The sequence below is a fragment of the Sorex fumeus genome, unplaced genomic scaffold (assembly GCF_029834395.1).
Source record: "Sorex fumeus unplaced genomic scaffold, SorFum_2.1 ptg000061l, whole genome shotgun sequence".
Lineage (NCBI taxonomy): Eukaryota > Metazoa > Chordata > Mammalia > Eulipotyphla > Soricidae > Sorex > Sorex fumeus.
This window is the reverse complement of record NW_026606118.1, coordinates 22,294,854-22,318,476: the sequence shown is the minus strand read 5'-3', so window position 1 is coordinate 22,318,476 and position 23,623 is coordinate 22,294,854. Positions and strand designations below refer to the sequence as shown.

The window sequence follows — 23,623 nt, the reverse complement described above, 5'->3', positions numbered from 1 at the left end:
ATATCGAATACATCATGAGTAGCTTGCCAGACTTTGCCGTGCAGGCAAGATACTCTCAGTAGCTTGCCAGCTCTCCGAGAGGGGTGGAGGAGTCAAACATGGGTCAGCTGGGCTGGTCGCATGCAAGGCAAATGCCCTACCCGCTGTGCTATCGCTCCAGGGGTATGACATAAATTTTGGATTGTGGAAGCAAGAGGCTAGGGCTGCAGTTCTGAGTCTGACAAAGTCAACAATGACTGGGGTTCGATTCCTCCACCCCTCTCGGAGAGCCCAGCAAGCTACTGAGAGTATCTAGCCCACACAGCAAAGACTGGTAAGCTACCCGTGACATATTCAATATGCCAAAGCCAGTAACAAGTCTCACAATTTGTTGTGAGACATTACTGGTACTCGCTCGAGCAAACTGATGAAAAACGAGAGGACAGTGCTATAGTGCTACAGTGCTACAGTGCTACTTTCAAAGACAGTCACTGACTATGCTTCTCTCTCTTCTGTCTGTGTTGTCTTCTCCAACAGGTGACAAAGAGTGGCGCTGCCATGGATTCTACCAACCCTATCTCATATGTCCATTTCCCTATCAAACTTACTCAAAGGTCTAATAAGTGTTGGAGGAGAAAAGAAAAGGAAAGAAAAAGTATAAGAGGAAAAAGGAAAAGAAACAGGTCTCAAAAAGCATCCCCCTGCTTTCTGCTTATTATCTAGATCTTAGAGTTGGAGTATAAATCTGATGGCAAGTTCTTTACCCAATAATTTATAGAGCACAGAAAATGTTTTGGATAGAGTTGTTTCTTTACACCTGATGTTTAAAGCAGGGATATTTCCTAGACATATGGATTAAGGGATTGACTCCTACAATAATCCGTATCAAGTTTTGTTTAAATATCTGTATAAATATTGACTTTCATATTGTAAATAGAAAGACTCAGAGGTCCAGCAGCTATGAGTACAGAAATTCTTGTCATTCAGCAACTGTGAAGTCAAGAATATATACCATGTACACATACATTACCAAAAATCAACAGGGTGGGTGGTGGGGTGAGAAGTTATTTACTTACACATCACTCTTTTGTTGGCTATTTAATGACACAGGGCAAGAACCTCAATTGTTTTCTGACCTTTCAATGGTTACCTTTACAGTTAATCGCTTCTCCCTTCCCACCACAGATAACTAGTCAAAGCTTATGAGTTAACATGTAATACTAATTGAATTCAATTCAGAATCACTTTTACGGTTTTTAAAGATTAGAAAATAGGAAGATCCCTGAGTTATCAATCAATATCTCTCTCCACTAGATGTTATTTTGTATTATTACTTAGTATATAAACTCAAATATGTTTAGTTGTAATGGAAGTTACAGAAATTACATAGAACACTTTCAAACTTAAGTCCCTAAGATGTCTAAAAGAGTATTTAAATAATAATGTTATTATGGGCAAAAAGATTTTAAAGTGGGCTCTTCAGAAAATCTTACCTAATTGCATCTGCTCTGAAGTATAATTCACAGAGCCAACCCAAAAATGGAATTAATTAATTTTATTTGAATTTTTGTTGTTGTTGTTGTTGTTGTTAGTTGTACAATCCTCATCCAAAGGCTCTGGGAGCCAAGGATGGGAAGAGAAAGATAATGTGGGACCACCAGAATCGATCTGGGAGTGAGGGGGCTGGGAACAGAGGATGGCATGGTTGTCTAGGTTTGAATTCAGCACTTCACATAGCAAGGTATGTGCACAGTTTCTACATCTGCATCTGTTTCTACATCTGGTCCTTTAATGTTTTGACTAAATTTCCAAAATGGATCAACCATAATCATTTAAAACAAGTCATATTAACGTCATAAATTATTATAATTGAGCAGTAACTATTTAGATAGAGTAGCACATTGGTGCCCACTCAAGAAAATCGATGAACAACAGGACAGTGCTACAGTGTTACAGCACATATGTCTATAGAGTTGATGCTAGAATATAGAGGTTCGCCTCTATACTCTAAGCAGAATCCTGTGAACAGATCATATAAACAATAAGGTGAGCAGATTAACCAAGCTCCTTTCAAAAACCAGATACAAAATGTTTGATTTAGAAAGTCCTTTCAATATCATGTTAAAGTGAAATGTCTCTAATTATAAAACTATTCGTTCAGAAGACATTTCCATTAGATATGTGTTTAAACAGTTTAAGAATAAGCAAGGAGTCTGAAAAAGTCTAATTTATCAAAAATGTTATTAGGTATTTCCTAACCTAACAGCTAATTTTTATCCACTTAGAACAATACTGTGTTTCCATATGTTGTTTAGTAACTTCTCTATTATGTATTCCCCATTAAAAACATTTAGACTGTTTGCATTTATCAAAATAAAACATATCATTGGCCAATTTCTATCATACCTACATAAATAAATGAAAGATCTATATAAACATACCTGTTTTGTCTCCTATAACATACAGATCCAGATGAAAGAAGACACATAAAATTCAGGCAAAATTGCACACTTTTTGTTTTGTTTTGATTTGCTTTTTGGCGATGCTCAGGGATTACTCCTGGCTTTGCACTCAGGGATTAATCCTATCGGTGCTCAAGGGACCATCTGGGATGCTGGAAATCGAACCCAGGTTGGCCCTTTGTGAGGCAAACGCCCCACCATTGTGCTATTGCCCCAGCCCCCAAAATGCACACATTTTAAGCAAATAAAGGTAAAGGTAAAGGCCCTCCCGTTGATCGTCGATTTGCTTGAGCGGGCCCAGTAACGTCTCCATTGGAGACTTTGTTGTTACTGTGTCTGGCATATCGAATACTCTCGGTAGCTTGCCGGGCTCTCCAAGAGGGGTGGAGGAATCGAACTAGGGTCGGCCATGTTGGCCGCTTGTAAGGCGAACGCCCTACCCGCTGTGCTATCACTCCAGCCCTAAAATGTCAAACTAAAAATGAATATTTTTTCCCTCTAGAAAAAAAATTCACAAGCATTTTTATAAAATACTTTTAAATTTAATTTATATTATACAACTGTCTCTACAAAATATTTGCTAAAATGTTCAACGTTTCCCCAAATTAAAAATTTATACATATTTTGTATAATGATAATTATTTTAATTTATGCTTATTACATATATGTCTTTTTAATTTGCTTTGGAAGTAAAAACAAGACTACGAGTTCTATGACAAGTTTTCTATATTGAAGTGAATTTCTGCTATGTAAAACAGATGTAAATAGGGTGGAATGTTCTCCTTTGCCCAACTACTCATAAATGCTACAAATAGGTGGATAAAATGTAATTTTTTTTATCATACGACATAGCCATGCTGAAATTAAAGTATGAGCAAGCCTGTAAGACTCAAACTTTTCAGTTATAGGTGCCAGTTCACAGAAAAGCATAAAATTTGAAAAATTCAGAGGCAATAAAAAAATTGGCTAAAAAGAGATTTTATTAAGCTGGCCAGGGATCTAACACTATACTGTCAGATTTATGGGCCCCAAAGAAATGCCCAAATCAGCCTCACTGTCCCTCCTATGAATTTGATTGCTGCTACAAAGAACTTCTCAAGACTCCAATATAGAAAATAGCCCTTCCCGAGGAATATAAGACATTTATAAAATTTCTCAATACTAGTTCTATTTATTTCTAAATATCCGATAAGACAGGAGAAAAGTAGCCAGATGAAACAATTTGCTAATTCAATCTTTAGAGCCGAAAGTGGGGGAAAGAATCCCAATGTTCTACTAAGTGAAGAGTAATAAGGAGAATGAATGGTGATTTCCTGAGATGATTTGAGCAGTCCTGCTATCACTGATCAATACCTAGTTACTATATTCTAGCATGTTGAATACCTTTTAGGGTTCTCAGTGGCAGGAAATAGCTTTGAGGGGCATAAAAGAAGCATTATAATATCTCACAATGCCATTTCATCATGTTGTCTATGTATACAAGATAGGAAAACTTATTTTCATCATCTAATTTCCAACAAAAAAGAGTACAATTTATTTTTCATTATGCATGTCTTTTCTCAACTCCAATTCCCAGCTTGAACCTGGGACACACCAAGTACATGTTTATTGGCTGTGCAATCAAGCAGCGAATCGACACATGACCCTAAATACATTCACACTCACCAAACTTACATACTATTTTAAGGAGCAATTGCTTTTCCTTTCATGCCACTAGGCCTTTTAGTTCCTTTCCCTTTAAATTACAAGGTGACGTGGTATGATTTAGGGTGTTACTGAGAGTTCCTTCACGCTGGCCAACTTGCTCTAAGAATTGAATTTTTTATTAAACACATCAAATCAACTAAACCAAACTCTAACGTAAATCTTACCTCTTTGCATGCCATAGTTCGATGTTGCTATTCATCTTAGCAAAGCGATTTTGTAGCGCCTCCATTATTATTCCTAAATGTGAAATGGTTAATAGTCTCCCTACTACCTCCTGCCAGACTGCTGAAACCCTGCCCTACATTTCTGTGGTTGGATGGGACACTGTATGCATGTCTATGGCTGTTTGTTTTGTCTGTTTATTGGCACATGCATATCCTTGAGAACAGGAAAAGAACTGTGTGTGTATGTGCATATTTGCGTGTCTATGTGGGCACGTACTTCCCTGGATTGTTCTCGGTGGAAATCTCCCTCCACATGGGAAAAGAGCCAAGGAGAGCCCGAGGACTTCCCTGACCTTGAGCCAAGGGTGTGGCAATGGAACTCCAGATAATCAGCTGGCTGTTCCAAGGGAAAGGAGTGGGAAGGAGGAAAAAGGAAGAAGAGAGGAAGAGAAGCTAGTCCTTCCATCTTACTTGTGAGAAAACAATCTTGGAAGCTAGTGTTTTTTTTTCTCGCAATATTTTAAAGTTTTCGGAGACCAGCACATTCTCAAGTGATATCTTTAAAACCAGCTAGAAAATAAAATCTAATGAAGCTTATAAATACTGGACCCATCTAGGAGAAATCACTGAAGGAAGTTTAGTGTCTTCTCACTAATGGAATGTATTTCTATTTCCGAGACAAGTATTTCTATTTCCGAAACAAGGAATGTTTCCATTCCTACCCTACAGTTACATGTTCAAAAGCCATTCCTGATCCTTAAGTTTCCAAATACTTTGGACTCTTGTAGATTATTACATCAGTGATTTCATAGCATTTTGCATGTCTGAGCATACCTTACTGAAGTATAAAGTTCCTGGATTAGAATCTGACTTTAATAGTTAACAAGCAAGAACTTCTCTCTATAAACCGTCTGCTCTTTTCATTTCTTTGATTCTTTTTTCTATTTGGTTTTCAACTACATTTCTGACAGTTAAAATACTTTGGAATCCTCTAACTAAATGTTCAGGCCTCAATTATAAGTTTTACCCCCATGCAAGCATTCTGTTTCCATATCAAAATGAGTATCTTACTCTTCTGCATTCTCAGAACCCTTTCCTCCACTCATTCCAGTTATCACACTGATGATGAAAACTGTCTGGATGTTAGTAATTATGTACATATTTTACATGCTCAATGAAATGGTCTGCTACGAGGGGAAAAATGCTCATTTTTCATACATTTAACACCAAGCACAATGTCTTACTCATAGATGCATTTTCTATCTTTCAAAGACTTTCTCAGGAAATACTCCATCTCCACGTTCTTCCCTACCAAGACACCCCCACACACCCACAAGTTAAAGCCTATGATTTCTTTCTCCTGTGAACTTTCAACACTTTTTATTTATATATCTCTGGGGACATTATTAAGCTCTTTTATATCTAAATCAGGGATGTACTAGTCTTTTTTTCTATTTTATGTTTTTAAACAACTGGTAGGCTAAAATGGAGACTAACTCATCATTGTATTCCTCTAACTATCAGAACACTAAATTACATATGACAGAAATGCCATAAATATTCATTGAGTTTAACTGAAGTAAAACTGCTACAAATAGCCAAAAAGCTCAGGTTCCCTGTAAGAAGGATGGTGGTTCAAGCCAACTTAGTGTTGGCGTCTGTGATGATTGGTATTCTCAAAATTTCCACTTTAGGCTGATGACAGAATCAAGCTCTGCTACAGTCAATGAATCATTTATTTGTGCACAAAACATCCTGTTAGTGGAAATCTCTTTATGGCTCAAGATCTAAAATATATTTACTGCCCTATAGTTATTAAGTGTTTGCTTTAATCATTAGTACTGAAGATAATGACAAATGATAATTACAGGATCATTATATATGCTCTTAAACTGATTTAATCAAGAGCATCTCTTCTGAAATGCAAAAAGTCCTCAGTATATGGGAATGGGGGGTGGAGGAGGGGTGATTACACTAGAACCAGTCAATTCACTGCTATCAGCACAGTTAAGAACCTATGGACTCTGTTGTTACAAACACTACCAATTATAAGAATAACGTTACGTTAGAGCAGTTGATACATTCTTTGCTTTTAGCACTCAAGTAAAAATCCCCCTGCTTTCCTGAACTCAACCGCCTTTGTTGAACACATCAGAGCCAAGGAGAAGTGCATATGTTTGCGCATTCCCTAGACTTCCCAGTCTGCCAAAAAATGTTCCTTTGCTGTGCTATTTCAGCAAGTCGTGAGATGACAATGATCATGCTCTTCAAAAAGGAAAGATAGCTACTTTTCCCCGTATGTTTTTATTTTCGGAGGCTGAGAGGCACAATTCTGACTGGTGCAAACACCCTGACAAGTACACATGTTCCTGAGGAGGTGAATTTGTGGAGGCTTTTGTCAGAGGTAAGACTGACAAGAACTAAAAATCATCCTAAACAATTGGGTAGTATTTAAGGAGCTCAAGACAGCAAAAAAAAAAAAGACTCAAGTCTTCTAGTGAATTTCTGCTTTAAACATAAACCATCATGTAAGGAAGAAAAGCAAAGAAATATAAAACATGTTTTTTCATCTACTTTTATCTCTAACTCAACTGGTATGCACTCAAATTCATCATCCTGCTAACCAAACCAACTTTCTTTACTTCCCTTTTTCTATTAAAAGAAATATTCAAATTCCCAGGCTGAACACTCAATGGTATCATTTCTGACAGCTTCCTCCTGTTCCCCACCCTCAGAGTGCACACACATAAAAGTGCATACACTCCCCACACACACACACACACACCTCTTACTTCCTAACAGGTTTCCCACATAGACTTCCTGTAGATTCACCTCCTACTGTTTGTCTGTGTCCTGTCAATCTTATTGCTACCACCCCAATATGACTCTCAGTACCTTTCTGATCTCCCAACACACAAAGTCTTACCGTACCCAGAAGAAACTCTGGGTGCAACTGGTAAATTTCCAAAGGACCAGCTATCTGGACGGGGTAACAGTACACAGAATCCAGGGACAATCACTAAAGTCACTAATGGGAACGTACAAAGAAGGAGAGGCATAAGAATAACGGGCTGAGCGAAAAGGAGGCAATCTGGGCATCATTGCAAAATATGAGGTGCAGCAAACTGAGGATGAGATGGAAGTTAAGTCCGAATTCCCTGATCCTGGAATTCAATGTTCTCTTAAAGGCTTCTGAGTAGTGCTTTCGTTTGTTATCTACGTGTGGGAGGATTCATAAAGGGCACAACATGAGGTGACAGCTCTTGTGTGAATTAATGTGAGTGCTTCCTAAGTGGCTTCTGTACTTTCAGGGACTCTAGCGCCCACTCACCCCACCCGCCGGCATCCTACACTCTACGTCATCCAATACAATCCACCGACTCACCTTCCCAAAGCACAGCTCAGATAATATTGTTCTTCTGCTAAAAAAAATGTTCAGGGGCTACCCACTACCACAAGCTAAATTCAAAAGGTCCCCTTAGTTCTGAAGTCCCAGAGAGTGTGCTTCACTCACATGAAATCTATACCTCTACCTCCCAGAACGTCTTTATATTCAGAGGACTTGGTTTACTTTTATGGACTTAAACCTTGTTAGAGATCAATTGGTTTTGTTAAGAGTCATACAGTCCCATACAGTCAAGAGGAGTCCCTGTCTGGGAAATGTAAGTAGTTTCGCTTTCTTTTCTTTAGGAGATGATAAGTGTTGATGGTATATTTTGCGAGGAATTTTCTACATTCAACTAGATCACTGTAAAGAATATGTTCTTATAGATCTGCTCTGGCTATTCAATAAACATCAGACTTAGTTAATGCATCTCCCTAAAATGGTTAAAATGAAAGCTATGCCCAAATATCAATTTGTGTCCCCAAAATGAATTTTTAAAAAAAGCTCCCAACCATGTACTTTTCATTCAGTTCAACAAATAAGTACTAAATACAATTTTTTTAAAAAAAATCACCACTTTGAAGGATAAGGATAGCAATCAGATTATAGTGAGTCCTATCAGACAGCAACACCTCATATAAACCACTTTTTTTGGTTGGTTTTTTTTTTTTTCATTTTTTACGTGGTCAGTGATCAAACCCAGGTCTCTTACATGCAAGGAATGGACTTTACCACTGAGTCACATCCTTAGGTTTAAATAAACAGAAGAAAGTTGGATATTGAGAAACTCAGAAAGATGAGATAAATACATAAGAATCTCTAAGTGGGTGAATTAGCCCAATTTATCAACTTATAGTGGAACTCAATCTAGTAACAAAATCAGGATCTCAAAGGTTAATAACTGTAAGAATGATGCCTGCGATCTGTAAGACTTTCATTGCTGAAATGACTGAATATACTTAACGTAAGCACCAAGGAAGAAAAAGATAATCTCCAAGATTCCTTAAATTTATAAAAATGAATCCTTCCTCAAACTCCAGTGTAGCTTCTATTTCATTTTTATTGTACTGTAGCACTGTCCTCCCATTGTTCATCGATTTGCTTGAGCAGGCACCAATAACGTCTCCATTGTGAGACTTGTTGTTACTGTTTTTGGCATATTAAATATGCCACGGGGAGCTTGTCAGGCTCTGGCATATGGGCGGGATACTCACAGTAACTTGCTGGGCTCTCCAAGGGGACAGAGGAATCAAACTGGAGCCATGGCACAGCGGGTAGGGCATTTCCCTTGCATGATCCGGGTTCGAGTCCTCTGTCCCTCTCGGAGAGCCCAGCAAGCTACTAAGAGTACCCCGCCTGTCTCCCTGTGGTATATTCAATATGCCAAAAACAGTAACAAGTCTCACAATGGAGATGTTACTGGTGCCCACTCAAGCAAATGGATGAACAATGGGAGGACAGTGCTAAATCATTTATATTAATTATGCTAAATAGATTATAGCCCTCCTAATATTTAAACACTGACAGTCACTGAACAGATGACTGGAAAGTAAAAGAATGGCTTACTACCTGATACTGGGAGAACCAAGGTTGAATTCAAATTATGAATCTTACAAGTGCCATGACTTTGAGCAAACCATTCAACCAACTCCCCTTTCTCATGCTCCAAAAATACTGTAACATCTACGAAAGTGATTGCCTTGAATGGAATGATGCAATAAAGAAGCTGTTTGTAAACTGTAAACAAATTTGTTTGTAAACAAATGGTAATTCACACTGTCAGGGACAGGAAGCATACAATTGCTAAGTTCCTTTTGTAGGTTTTTCGTAAAGAGTAAAAGATAAAAGTTATTCCTACAACCAAACCATCCTCTACTGTAAGCTAAAATGAAGAGATAAGACTAATAGAGGAATACTATGAAATGCTATCAAAGAAAATCTTCAGCCTGTCTATCAGGTGGCCAAGAATACTCTTATGGCTAAACATGCTTTGCTCATACTATAGGCTTGATAACCATGTGCTGACTTAACACTGATTTCATCAGTAGGTGTATACTGAATATTCAAACAAAAACCACTATAGCCAAATTAAATATTTGACACACAAAATGGAAATGTGCCAAGTTGTGTGACAGGTAAGAATATAGTTTTGGAAAAATAAAATTATATAATAACCCAAGAAGCTAATGGTAATACAGTTCATTTTCATTGGTAATAATGACAAAGTAAAATGTGGTCACAACAAGCAGGACATTGAGTAGCTATGGGTTGCACATCTACTCGGTAATTCTCAATCATAAATGTTGTTATCTCCTTTAGTTCCCTTAAAACATAAATCTAAGAACTGTTTCATTTGACAGTCTGTAAAAAAGAACCTATACCAAAAGAAACATTTTGAAAGGCTTACTACACTGATTTGCTTAAAGTATGCTCTGAGTTATGTTTGATAGCAGGAAACGTTATATCAAACCCATTAAATAGCGGGATTAATTTGCAACCGTATCAAATTGTTATAAAACCTGCTAAAATTTATCAAACTAGAAAGAATTAGAAGTTTTCTTCACTTCTATTTTCCGTAATACATAATGACTGAAAATAATTCATATAAAGCCATATCTGAAGAGAAAAGAATGAGAGAGGGATAAACACTTTATTCTTGGAAAAATATATAACTGAAACTTCCACAGAAAAAAGAACTACTTGTCATATATGTCTTTATTTAAACTAAAATCACAATAACTTCCGAAATCAAAAAGCACTAGCCTTAGTAATCACAAAATTCTCAGCAAATTAATTAATGCTCTGAAATCTGACTTCCTCAAATTAATATGGAAATCAAAATCTTTACCTTAAAAAATATTAAGGTCCTGTATAGCACAGAACCTCACTCAGGACATGCCCAATGAATGTTAATTTTTACCTGCACTCTTACCCTTCCTCGGCTAAAAGAAAATTATCACTAACATAACTCCTAAATTGTTACATTCAGTGTAGTGATGAATATAAATAGGTACTTGTGGTTACAGGTCCATAATACAGATAATTACTTGAAAATGAATAATGTCAAGATTGGTCAAATGCATTAGCTACTTGAAAGAAAATGGCAGGATGTGAAAAGCAACATTACTGTAAAGATAAAATCACTTGAGTTTACTCTTTTTTCAAAATTATCTTCTTTTAAAGGTAGATAATTCTAATAGTGAGGGATTCCTTCTTACTTTGTAAAATATTTTATTTTTACGACCAATTTGAGATCTGTAAATTTAAAATAAATAAATTTTAAAATTCATAATTTGAAAAAGTAATCCTTACTTGAGCTCCTGGATAAGGCCAGGTTCACAGATAAAATCCCAGAGAAGTTGCTGGTTTACATGACAAATGTCATAAAAACAGCTTCCTAATTTCAAACAAAGTGCTACTTCACTAAAATAAGCATTTAACTTCATTGAGAAAATGTACCCAACTTTCCAGTTATATACACAAAGTAAGAAATCAGTTCACATGACTAATAGAATAATTATTGTTTTGTTTAAACAATTACTATAACCACCATCACCATTACTAATCAGCAGCATCATAATCACTACCAGCTACTAACCTCTTGTACATGCTGATGTTTAAACCTCATGTAACTTCATGAACTAAGTAGCATACTTATTTAACCTAAAACAAAATAATTTCTTTAAATACTAAGAATGACCCCAAAGGGCAAGCTTTACCAAAGAAGTTCAGAGTTCCTGCTGTCAGGCTTCTCAAGTAAGCAGAAACCCAGCCATGTCCCTGGAAGCACCGGCAGACAGTCTCCTAAACAATTTACTTCAGAGGCCAATGAGAGCGTATAGAGGGTAGGGTGCTTGACTTTCATATGTCTGACCCAGCCTCAATTCCAGGCATCCTAGGTGTCCCCCAGAGAACCACTAGGAGTAATTCCTGAGTGCAGAGCCAAGAAAAATCCCTGCGCATCACTGGGTATGGTCCCAAAACTTAAAAAATAAAATAACTTCAGTGCTACTGACAACACTTAAATTTTACACTGAGATTCTGTAGGAATAATTGTAAAGACAGCCTCTTTAGTAGATGGAAAATTCAGTGTGGTAGACAAAGACATTAAGTCAGTGGTTTAGAGTATTAATTTTCATCTTTTAGCTTCTACTATAGTTATTGAAGAAATTAAGGCTTTGCTTTCAAAACTTTTTTTTTTTAACATTTCTCTTCCTGATGGATTTTCCATCTAGCTGCCTTAACCCTCTCTCTAATTACTTAAAAAAATCCAAATTTTTTCCCATAATAATGATGAATGGACCACAGTTGGAGGCCTACCTCAAGGGCAGGGAGAGAGGGCAGTTGGAATAGAGAATGGACCAATATGACAATGATGGTTTGAAAAGGGATCGCTCTGGACAGGAGATATGTGATGAAAGTGGGTGAAGGACCAGACATTGATGGCCTCTCAGTATCTGTACTGCAAACCATAATGCCCAAAAGGAGAGAAAGGGAGGGAGGGATGGAGGGAGAGATGGAGGAAGGGAGAGAGGGAGGGAGAGAGAAAAGAAAAGTGTCTCCCATATACTCAGGCTGGGGCGACGGAGCAGGAGGGATATGGGGGATATTAGTGGTGGGAAATGTACACTGGTGGAGGGATAGGTGTTGGAACTGTATGACTGAAACCAAATCACAAAAGCTTTGTAACTGTATTCCATGGTGATTCAATAAAAAAATAAATTAAAAAGTGGAAATTATTGATCACAAAAATGCTGGGCCATAAACCTTAAAGGGAAGATGAAGAGACTCCCAAGTTTCCCAAGCTTGATATCTCTCCATTCAATAAATACTCAAAATCTCTATTAGCAAAGAGTAGTTCATGGCAGTAGGTTCAAGGGAGCAGACTTCAGACAGACACACACAGCACAGGTGGTACCGCACAGATGATGCGACAACATCACTGCAGAGCCACTTGCCCTCAACCTGCAGCAAAGTGATTGCAGGTAAAGCACTCAGTTGGTTTCTGAGTCTCTGCCCCATATAATGAGGCACTTTGCCTCTTGTAATCATTGTTGGTCATCAAGTTTTAAAATTGCTCCTGTATATTCAGGGGAATGTTAAGTAACATGCTATACAACCGGGAATCATCAGTAAGTGTTTAGAATTTCAGAAACTCAAGTCTTGTGATCCAATCTACATTAAAAAAAAAAAATTGTTCCCATTTTTTTCTGTCACTGTGTAAAGGGTTAATTAAAACTTGCATTTGCCTGAATTAAAAAAAAAAATCCAAACCCTAAAATCAGTATCATTTAGGTTCCTGATGCCAAAAATCTGTTTGACAGAGCAGGCTTTTACTATTCTGACATTTTAACCGTAGCCAAAGTCCTGTTCCTACTAAATTCTGTCTTGGCACCACCAATAATTTGTTAAAAGCCTAAACTCTTCCTGGCTAAAAGTTTTCTACCTCCAGAGCTTTCTGAAGCAAGGCACACAGTAACAAACAAGTTGAACAGATCAAGTCCTTAAATTTCTACTCTTCCTACAGAAAGCTGGCAAATAAAAATGTGATGTTAAAATATGGAGGAATTACTAATGTTGATTATACCTAGAATTTTAACTTCATACAATACTGTCCTGTTACTGTCCTCCCGTTGTTCATCGATTTGCTCGAGCGGGCCCAGTAACGTCTCCATTGGAGACTTTGTTGTTACTGTGTTTGGCATATCGAGTACGTCGCGGGTAGCTTGCCAGGCTCTGCCGAACTTCATACAATACAGCATAATTATAAATACCTTCATAAGAGTAAATTATAATATTCTCACATTAGCTCAAGAATACAGCAAACACATAATCATTAAAACATTACCAAAGCTGGAGAGATAGTATAGGAGATAAAGCACTTGCCTTGCATACAGCTGACCCCAGTCGAATCCCTTGTACTGTAGAAGCAAACCACAACACTGTGCTCAGAACAAACCCTGAGCACTGCTGCATATGGCCCAACCCTCTCCACAACAAAGAATAGCCAGTAAAACATTACCTAGATTCATATTATAAATGACAACATTTTCTAAACTCACCTTTCTACATCGAATAGTCTTTTTAAATGCGGTAAAGACAAATTTTATGAAAATATTACCAGATTTTAAATTTTTAAATTTTAAGAATTTTATTAGATTTTAATTTTAGCAGATTTTAAGATTCTCCTCTCATTATTGCTGTCAAATTCTCAAATAAAGATTAATATTTCATTTGAGGGAGATTTTTAATAATTTTAAAATCAAACCATATAGAAAGTATTCGACTTAACTTACCCAGAGGCTGAATGTTAAAGAATTGGCAAAAGTGTTCCAACCAAATAAATTCACTTAATTCTTCAAGTAGATCTAATTATCATTGTCTTTTTAAAAATTCAAAGATGCCACCTAATGAATAAAGAAAAAGGATATAATTTACATAGAGCAACATTATATGATTTACATATTAATAGCACAGAAATAAGATCAAACTTACTACTAGATCTCCTCCTAAATTACTGTGCTAATAAAAAACTATAACATAAGAAAAGCATCTGGCTACTAGATTAAATTTTCCGGTTCTGGGTCAAATGAGTGTTTCCTTCAAGCATAAGGAAAACAATAAAATAATAACAAAGTGTAAGGGCAGAAGTTTCATATTCAGTACTAATTGGCAGAAGGAAATAATAGTTCTCTAAGTCAATTATAATACCCAAAATTAGAGATGAGGAAAAGAAGCAACTGATAGCTCTGGAATTCTAGCCATTGGTTCTAGTTAATGAGTCAATGAAAATGTACAGGTTGCAGTTCCATCAAGTTAAGTTCTAGTTACATGCACTCCCTCCCTGTGGTAGACTGTCAACTAAAAACAAGCATGAGATTCCAAGTCATTCCAAGAACCTTATACCAAGTTTTTCACAGAAATAATTTGTTCTACCAAAGATCCATACATAGCTTTATCACAGTGTGTATATATACACATTATATATGATATATATAATCAGTTTCACATTGCTTCTTCAAACCTCCTTGGTACCACATTCTCTATCCATTTCAGTAGAAGGTATTGAATCCGTGCTCTGTGCCACCAGGTACATGTCTACTTGACACTTGATACCTGTTCACTCATGATAAGGGCTCAGTTATTTTTTTTTTTTTTTTTGCTTTTTGGGTCACACCCGGCGATGCACAGGGGTTACTCCTGGCTCTGCACTCAGGAGTTACTCCTGGCGGTGCTCAGGAGACCATATGGGATGCTGGGAATTGAACCCGGGTCTGCTGCGTGCAAGGCAAATGCCCTACCTGCTGTGCTATGTCTCCAGCCCCAGGGCTCAGTCTTTCTTTGAATGAAATGTGAAGGTTCTGAGCATCTCTGCTCAGATCTTGGCCTGCACTATCTTGTGTTCTATAGAGAGCACTCTGCTGGTTGAGAGGACCAGAAAGGGGCAAAGGTGAAGCAGGGGGACAGCAACTACTTTGATGGTCAAGGTGAAAGAAAATAGTGGAAAGTGGCAGCCATAGAGGCAGTGGAAGTGACTTATGAATTATGAAAATAGAACTAACAATATATATGATTGGAAAAGAAGTGAGTAATAAGCTGGCTTATGACTTAATTCTATTTTCTGATTATGTCCCCTCAAAGGGCTGGAGCGATAACACAGTGGATAGGGTGTTTGCCTTGCACGTGGCAGACCTGGCCGGCCAGGGTTCGATTCCTCTGCCTCTCTCAGAGAGCCCGGCAAGCTACCAAGAGTATTTTGCCTGTACAGCAAACCCTGGCATTCTACCTGTGACATATCTGATATGCCAAACACAGTATAACAATAAGTCTCACAATGGAGACGTTACTGGGCCTGCTCAAGCAAATCGATGAACAACGGGAGGACAGTGCAGTGCAGTGCATATATAATCAGTAATTCACTTTATTTATGAAGGTCAAATATTAAAATTACTATCTCAGCACCAAGAGAAAGCACATTATTTTTCCACAAGCATTAGTTTAAAATGAACAGGATGTTTGAAGATTGAACAGAAGGATGCAACAGAAAACTGGACCATTATTCAGTTACTCCAAATTCAGGTATCAGGGAATAAATTTTGTGATAAATTTAGTATGTTTCTGATTCCCATAACATCAAATATAATCATGTTTTAGTGAAAGTCAAAAACCCATCTCATTCCAAAGTCAAAATTGCATTGATTATGCAATTTGGAATTAGTCGTATACTGTCACTCCCATCATTCCACCATATAATGGCAAAACTCATAGCATTTCATTTAAAATAAGAAGTGAAAATAGATCTATTATCTATTATTTTAAGGTGGGCCAGGTAAAACAGAAACATTGCTAATGAAAAACAAATACAATAATCATACCTGCTAAGAAATCCTCAGCAGATGTGAGAAATATATTTTCGCTTCCAGTATAACCTTTGTCTAGATGCTAATCTTACTGTTATTCAAGAAATAGTTACTTAATATGGATATAGAGTAAAAAGAGATCTGTATTCACAGAGATTATAGTCTTTATGTATTATTCTAGGGTTCGTGCCATAAATATGACAAGACAAATGCCAAATTCTGTGGTTATTTTAAATTACAATAGATCGAAAAATGTAAGCACCTAAACAATAAACTGAAAAAAGGCACAACCGAGTTTTCACATTTGATTATTTAGAGCTGTAAAAATACTATTTTATTTTTTCCAGGGCTTTTATGAAAGCATTACAAAGGCTCTTTCAAATGTTTGGTAGCTAGCTTCATAATATGATCTCTGAGTTCTTTCCAAGATGGTTTGTGTGCTAGTTCACAGTTTAAGTATTCATTGTTATCACTTTCCAAGAAATGAGCTATAACTCATACCCCCGTGATGTAGAATGACCTGAAAGATTCTCAAGAATCTGTTTTCTGTGATTTTTTCCATGTATAATGTGAAGCTGTACTAAAGTCTAGATCTGGGGCCAGAGTGATAGTATGCAAGGCAATGCGCTTCCTTGCCTTGTCTTGAATGGAGCCAACTCTGGCTGGCTACCATCCTGCAGAAAGCCCCGCAGCACCACCAACGGTCAGTCCTGGGCACAAATCCAGGATTATCCCATGAGTACCACTAGGGGCTGGACTCCTGCTCCATCCGCCCCACCCCAACTCAGCTCCCAAAAATACAAATGTTAGTCCTCTTTCTGTTCTTTTCCATTTCAAAGGTACTATTATTATGCCGTTCTTACTTTTGTTCCTGGCAGTATTAAAAATAAATAAATAAACAATTTGCACCAATAACTTAGCAAATTTGCTCAATTTTAATGTAACTATGGTTACCTAAATGAAGTTTCAAATTATTTAGCAATTTTTCAATGGGGGTATGGACACCTCATATTAATAAAGCAGGTAGGCAGATAGCAAAGGACCCCCTCACCCCTGGGGCAATGAGTTCTTGAGAGGTATCACTGTATCACTGTCATCCCATTGATCATCGAATTACTCGAGCGGAGGCCAGTAATGTCTCTATTCCTCCAGCCCTGAGATTTTAGCAGCCTCTTCTTACTCGTCTTTTCCCAAGGATTGGAGGCTCTTTCAGGGACAGGGGAATGAAACCTATTGTCATTACTGTATTTGGCATCTCAAATACGCCACAGGGAGCTTGCCAGGCTCTGCCCATGCATGCAGGATACTCTAGGTAGCTTGCCGGTCTCAGGTATAAATGGGTAGGAAGTGTCTTCTAATGTATCCGGAAAGCAGCCTGGAGTGTGGCAGTGGTTGGGCAGTGGAGGTAGGCTGCTGGGGCTGGGTCCCTTGGGGTGGCCTGGCGCGGAGAGGTAATAAAACCAAATAACCCCAGAGTTGATTTAAAAAAAAAAACACCTTGTGAACAGAGGAACTAAGGCCTAATTAAACCTTTACTTGATGCCAGCACAGATTAGGAGAAGGCTGGACCCCCATCAGAGAAGCTCCCACAGGAACAAGACCAGCAAAGGGATATCAAATAAGATGTTCAACTACTCTCTCAACTCTTCTCTTTGGCAACCACCCAAGCAGGTAGAAAGGTCCATGTGGGGCAGGTTGGGAGAAACCCTATAAAAACCAACTGGAACAAAGGCAGAGGGTCCAATGCTACAGGAGCACAAGCACTGTTGTGCTCACGTGGTGCGTATGTGTTGCCCCTATCTCCCCTCTAGACATGTGAGCTTTCATACTTGAACTCTGGCATGTGTACCGTTTGATTTCCTCTGCCTCCCTGCCTCTTTCTCAGTCTGAGTCTGTCTCTGTCTCTGTCTCTGTCTATCTCCATCTCCATCTCTCTCTGCCTCTCTCTCTCTCTCTCTCTCTCTCTTTCTCTCTCCCCCCTCCCCATCCCCTGTCCCTTCTTCAGAACTCCTCAGAACTTCCAAACAGGTCTAGGCTTACGGCTGACTTTCCTTTCCAGCAAGGAGCAAGGCTGACAGCTGACTCAATTAGTCCTAGATTTCCCCAGCCATTCCCTGGGGCAGAGGTGGATAGAGAGAAACCGGCAGAGGCTGTGGCCTCTCTCCTCCCCAATACACAGGTCACCCAGAGACCCCCACGGGCATCATTAACTTTCAAAAGCAAAGAAATATTAGTCACCTACAAGGATAATTCAGTTAAATAACTGCCCCTAATTAGCAGAGAAGATAGAGATCTGTTGTCTGCATAATAGGCGAGTCTCATATGTACAAACCACTACACAATACTCTTTAGGAGTGAATAACACCAAACTGATAATAGTAGGTCCCCTACAATTTCTATACCACAGAGTAATCCAATTAAAACAGCTTAATAAACTGATGAAAGCAGTTAAGTCTAAATCATCTGGCCTTCGTGTTTTAATTGTCTGCCTCATCATCTTAGAATAAAACAAACCAAAAAAACCCAGATACCTTTAGCAGTCATATTTTGACTCCATGGGCAAACCTAAATAAATAGGAATGTTGTAGTTCAATCAGCTACAAGATCTAAACAATTGAGTTATTTATCATGAGCGAATGCTTTTTTAAATGCTTCTATTATTTATATACAATGAATTAGATGTGCATATAAAGCTGAACTTGAGTAACTTTCTCCAGTTGAGTAATGTACTGCCATGTGGTAAACAGAAAGTTCCTCGCCAGATGAGAGACACACATCTGGACTCTGGTAGCACTATACTTGTCCTTGTCACTGCAACCATGTCACTAAATTCCCTCCTTAAGGGAGTGTGGTCGGGTTCTAAATGGTACCCTAGAGTAAGTCTGTGAATTGCAACCCTTCATCATCAAACACTTTCCCTTTACAGAGGCTGACCCTAAGCCTAGGAGATCCTTGCCTATGGTTATGTATCAAAAAGAACAGGTTTCCCAACTCTTCCAACATGCCACAGAGCCCATTTGCTTTCTGTAGACAATGTTTATTAATATTTAGCAGGAGTTTATTTAGAACCATCATAACGAAGATGCTGTCAATTCAGAATAGGAAGACTAGATTAATTAAGCGGGCCGGATGCTTGCTTTGCATGCAGCCGATACAGGTTCAATCCCCAGTACCCCATACAGTCCCTAAAGTCCCACATGGAGTAATATCTATGCAAAGAGCCAGGGGTAGGCTCTGAGCAGGACCAGGCAGGTGTGCCCCCAATCCTGTTCCATCAACGCCCCCCCCAAACACACAAAGAAAGGAGCAGAATAGAAAGAAATTGGATAAGAACATGAGTGTGAAGTGAGAGAAAATTTAAAAAACCCATCTGGGCCACCCTCTTCATCATGGTCACAATCAACCAGCTTTGTTACCCAGTGAAAAATTTGCTTGAAGGATAAGGAATATTCTTAAAAAGGAATAATTTTGTTTGTTTGTTTAGTTTGGGGACGCATCCAGCTGTGCTCAGTACTCACTCCTGGCTCAGTACTAAATGGATCATTCTTGGTGGTGCTAGGTAGACTGTGTGAGGTGTGGGGGTTTAAACCTGCTTCAGCCCTGTGCCAGACAAGCACTCTACCATTGTACTATCTCTCTTTCAGTTATTATTTTATAATAGATTTGGATTGCTGATTGGAAGAGAGCAACTTTTTTCTATTTTTTTTACATATTCTTTTATATTTCTCATCTGTACACATATTTGCAAAACTATTGCTAAGTTTTCCCAGAGAATATTATTTGATTAATTATAATTAATTATACTTTTTATGGGGCTGGAGCGATAGCACAGCGGTAGGGCGTTCGCCTTACACGTGGCCAACATGGCCAACCCGAGTTCGATTCCTCTGCCCCTCTCGGAGAGCCCGGCAAGCTACCGAGAGTATTCGATATGCCAGACACAGTAACAACAAAGTCTCCAATGGAGACGTTACTGGGCCCGCTCGAGCAAATCGACGATCAACGGGAGGGCCTTTACCTTACCTTTACCTTTTATTGGCCTTACCCAAAGAATTCCCATTAAGAGTTTGATCAGAATTGTGCTGAATCACGTTTCTTTTTCAAATTTTATTTTCCCATGGAATTAGTAAAACCATGCACACTATAATGCATCTCTTATTCATATTTCAATTTTTATATTTAATAAATTTTTAGATTCGACAACTCCCTCATTCTCTTTCTTGGCCTCATTTTCATTTAACTTGCCTGGAAATACTTCATTTCTCAAGTCCAACAACAAAGTTGTGTGAACTTCTCACAAATTCCCCCTGAATAAATACTTTTCTCTGAGCAATAAACTTTGCATTGGGCAGCAGTCAGAAAGGGCTCAGCCAGCAGTGCAGCACTTGCCTCGCATGTGTGAGGCCTGGGCTGGGTCCCCAGCACCACAAGAGTTTTCTGATGGTTTGTTGGTTTTGCTTTTTTACATGCTGGTGAACACTAAATAGCAGAAGGTTTCTGTCTTTCTTATTTTTTTTTCTTTTTGGATCACATCCAGCAATGCTCAGGTGTTACTCCTGGCTCACGCACTCAGGAGTTACTCCTAGCAGTGCTCAGGGGACCATATGGGATGCTGGAAATCGAACCAGGCCGGCCACATGCAAGGAAAACACCCTACCCACTGTGCTATCGCTCCAGCCCCTGTCCTCCTTAATTTAATCAACCCAAAATATTTGCAAACCTATGTACTCTTAAGCAGTCTTATACTTTATAAAATGTACTAGACAAAAGGGGCCGGAGCGATAGCACAGAGGGTAAAGCATTTGCCTTGCAAGCAGACGACCCAGGTTCTATTCCTCTGCCCCTCTTAAAGAGCCCCACAAGCTACCGGGAGTATCACACCCACACTGCAAAGCCTGGCAAGCTCCCTGTGGTGTATTCGATATGCCAAAAACAGTAACAAGTCTCACAATGGAGGCTTTACTGGTGCCCGCTCGAGCAAATCGATAAGCAATGGGACAACAGTTCTAACAATGCTAACTAGACAAAAGAATTTCAGGACATTGTGGTGAGAGGGAAATTCATGGAAAGCCTGAGATGGAAAAAGGATTGTCGCCTAGTGGCTGACAAATAAGAACAAAAGCTGATTTCCAGCCACACTTCGAAAGTCACACTGTGTGTCAAGCTGCATTATAGCACTTTCCCACCTTCCTAAAGAAAGAAACGCATAGAGAATGTGGCGACTATTTAACCTAAGCCTAGTTTCCTGAAAGACTGCAAGATACCCACAAAATTTCTTTCCCAGAGTTCAAAATAGCCAGCTGAGTGGGCGTAAGCACTTCAAGTGCAAAGGGAAAAAAAAGAGGTAAGAAAGGAAAAGGAAATCATACTTTCTGTTCCTCGGTATAACAATTTTGGGAAGATTTTTTTTTCAATGGCCTGATTATAGCAGTTATCCTGAATCAGATCGCAAATGCAGAGTCTGAAGACTTGAAGAGCCCCTCACCAATTTAAAACCTTCCTCTTTGCATAGAGAGGCTGATGTTTACACTTTATACACGTTCCTGAGTTTTGCCCCAGACCCACACCTCTGCCCCTCAAAAGCAGGAGGTACAGGTTCTTGGGTCTTATACCCCTCCTCAAGAGAGGCACTTCACTCAGCTTTGTTTTAAAAACACGCACATAAGTCACTGAAAGAGTCTGTTCAAGGAAAGATTTGATTTCTGGAGGTCTGGGCAGGGTCCAACTTGTTCAAGTCTCTGGCGGGTGCTGAAATGCTAGTGAAGTCCAGACTGACCCACAGCTTTCTCGAAGTGGTTTTCAGCTGTTGGCCACACACTGCAGCTGGATGGCAGGTGTGAAGAGGTTGAAAACCACTGCCCTAGTCTCTAACAATAGTTTCCAAAAGCCATTCAACAGCAATAACCATCCAATTCATACTGTTTGCGGAGTACCTAACCCAGGACAAGCTGTTACAGGAGATAATGAAGTACATAATACATGACTTTTGAGCCACACAAACAAAAATTATTTTTAAAAACATAAAGTACGGGAGCCGGAGGCACAGGACAATGGGTAAGGTGCTTGCCTTGCACACAACTTATCGGGGTTCAATCCCCAGCACCCCAAATGGTGCCCAAAGTCCTCTAGGAGTAACCCCTGAGTGCAGAGCCAGGAGTAAGCACTAAGCATCACTGGGTGTGTCCCCATACACTCCCCCAAAATAAACTAACTGCTAAAATGAGTGTGTGCGGAATTTAAACATAACTAAAGCTGAGAACAAGAAGGAATCAAGAGGCCAATGGCTTCAATAGGACAGGTGTCACCAGGTTAGGGATGGCGGGACATCAGGAGAGTGATCAGGGCACTAGAAGACAAGAAAGGATAGCCTTGAGCTCCAAAGAAGTATGACATTTGCCTCTACTGTAGGCTTACAGTGATAGTCATTGGGATTTTAACCAGAACTCAGAGTTAACCAAGTTGAAGGGATGCTTTCCCTTGTTTAAAATCTGTCTAAAAGAAATGGGGAGATCTGCCTTGGTCTTACTCAAATTTTCTTCTCTGGTAGCAGCAGGAGTGATTTTTTTAAATATAAATAACACATTTTATTTTTTATTTTTTAAATTTTATTGAATCACTGTGAGAAAGTTACAAGCTTTCATGTTTGGGTTACAATCACACAATGATCAAACACCCTCCCTCCACCAGTGCACATTCCCCACCACCAATATCCCCAGTATACTCCCCTTTCCCACCCTCCCCAGCAGGAGTGTCCTTAATGACATTTTAGGTTCAAGTCTGGTTAGCAAGAAATTGCCATTTCTGTATATATGCATATTTATCTACAAAATATAAGTATGCCTGCGAATGCCTTTGGTAAGCATATGCCTTAATAATGAACAATTTTACAGCACTAGAATATAGCTTTCCAATAGAATCAGCTTCAGTTACTTCCTGTTATTTCATTTGAATTTTACTTTTATTATTAAGAATAAAACATTTTTTTCCTATAAGATCCTTTTGGATGGCACATACCCACACAACACCCTCAGCTCCAACATTCTTCTTCCCTTTCCTCCCACACTGGCTGACAACGGGAAGAAAACACATCCAGAAAAAGAATGAAATTATTAATGAATTACCTACTCCTTACTGTAGTTTTTTTTAAACCCCTTTGAGAGTTTTTCCTGTCAATCTACAATATGTTGTAGAGCATGCCCAGTGGAATCAACAGAAACAGAACAGAGGACTGCAATGTTCAAGAAAACACAACAATTCAACCTCTAAGCATTTTGAGGTTTTTTTTGACAGAATGAAAGTACAGGGAGATGAGGGAACCGACAAGCTGGAGGAGAGAACAGAAGCAGGGATAGAAGAAATTAGCTACTGCCATGGGCTGGAGCGATAGCACAGCGGGTAGGGCATTTGCCTTGCACGCAGCCAACATTGCCGACCCGAGTTCGATTTCTCTGCCCCTCTCGGAGAGCCCGTCAAGCTACCATGAGTATCCCGCCCGCACAGCAAAGCCTGGCAAGCTACCTGTGACGTGTTCAACATGCCAAACACAGTAACAACAAAGTCTCCAAT

General features: G+C 38.9%; 1 protein-coding gene across 5 annotated transcripts in view; it reads right to left on the bottom strand.

Annotated features, from left to right (window-relative positions):
* The window catches only part of HIVEP2 (HIVEP zinc finger 2), a 203,940-nt gene that overhangs the window by 74,746 nt on the left and 105,571 nt on the right, over positions 1 to 23,623 (bottom strand). For all 5 annotated transcript variants that reach the window (XM_056126264.1, XM_056126268.1, XM_056126266.1 and 2 more), the window contains exon 3: positions 13,994 to 14,104. The gene's annotated coding sequence lies outside the window, so the exon portion shown is untranslated. The remainder of the gene's footprint in view (positions 1 to 13,993; positions 14,105 to 23,623) is intronic.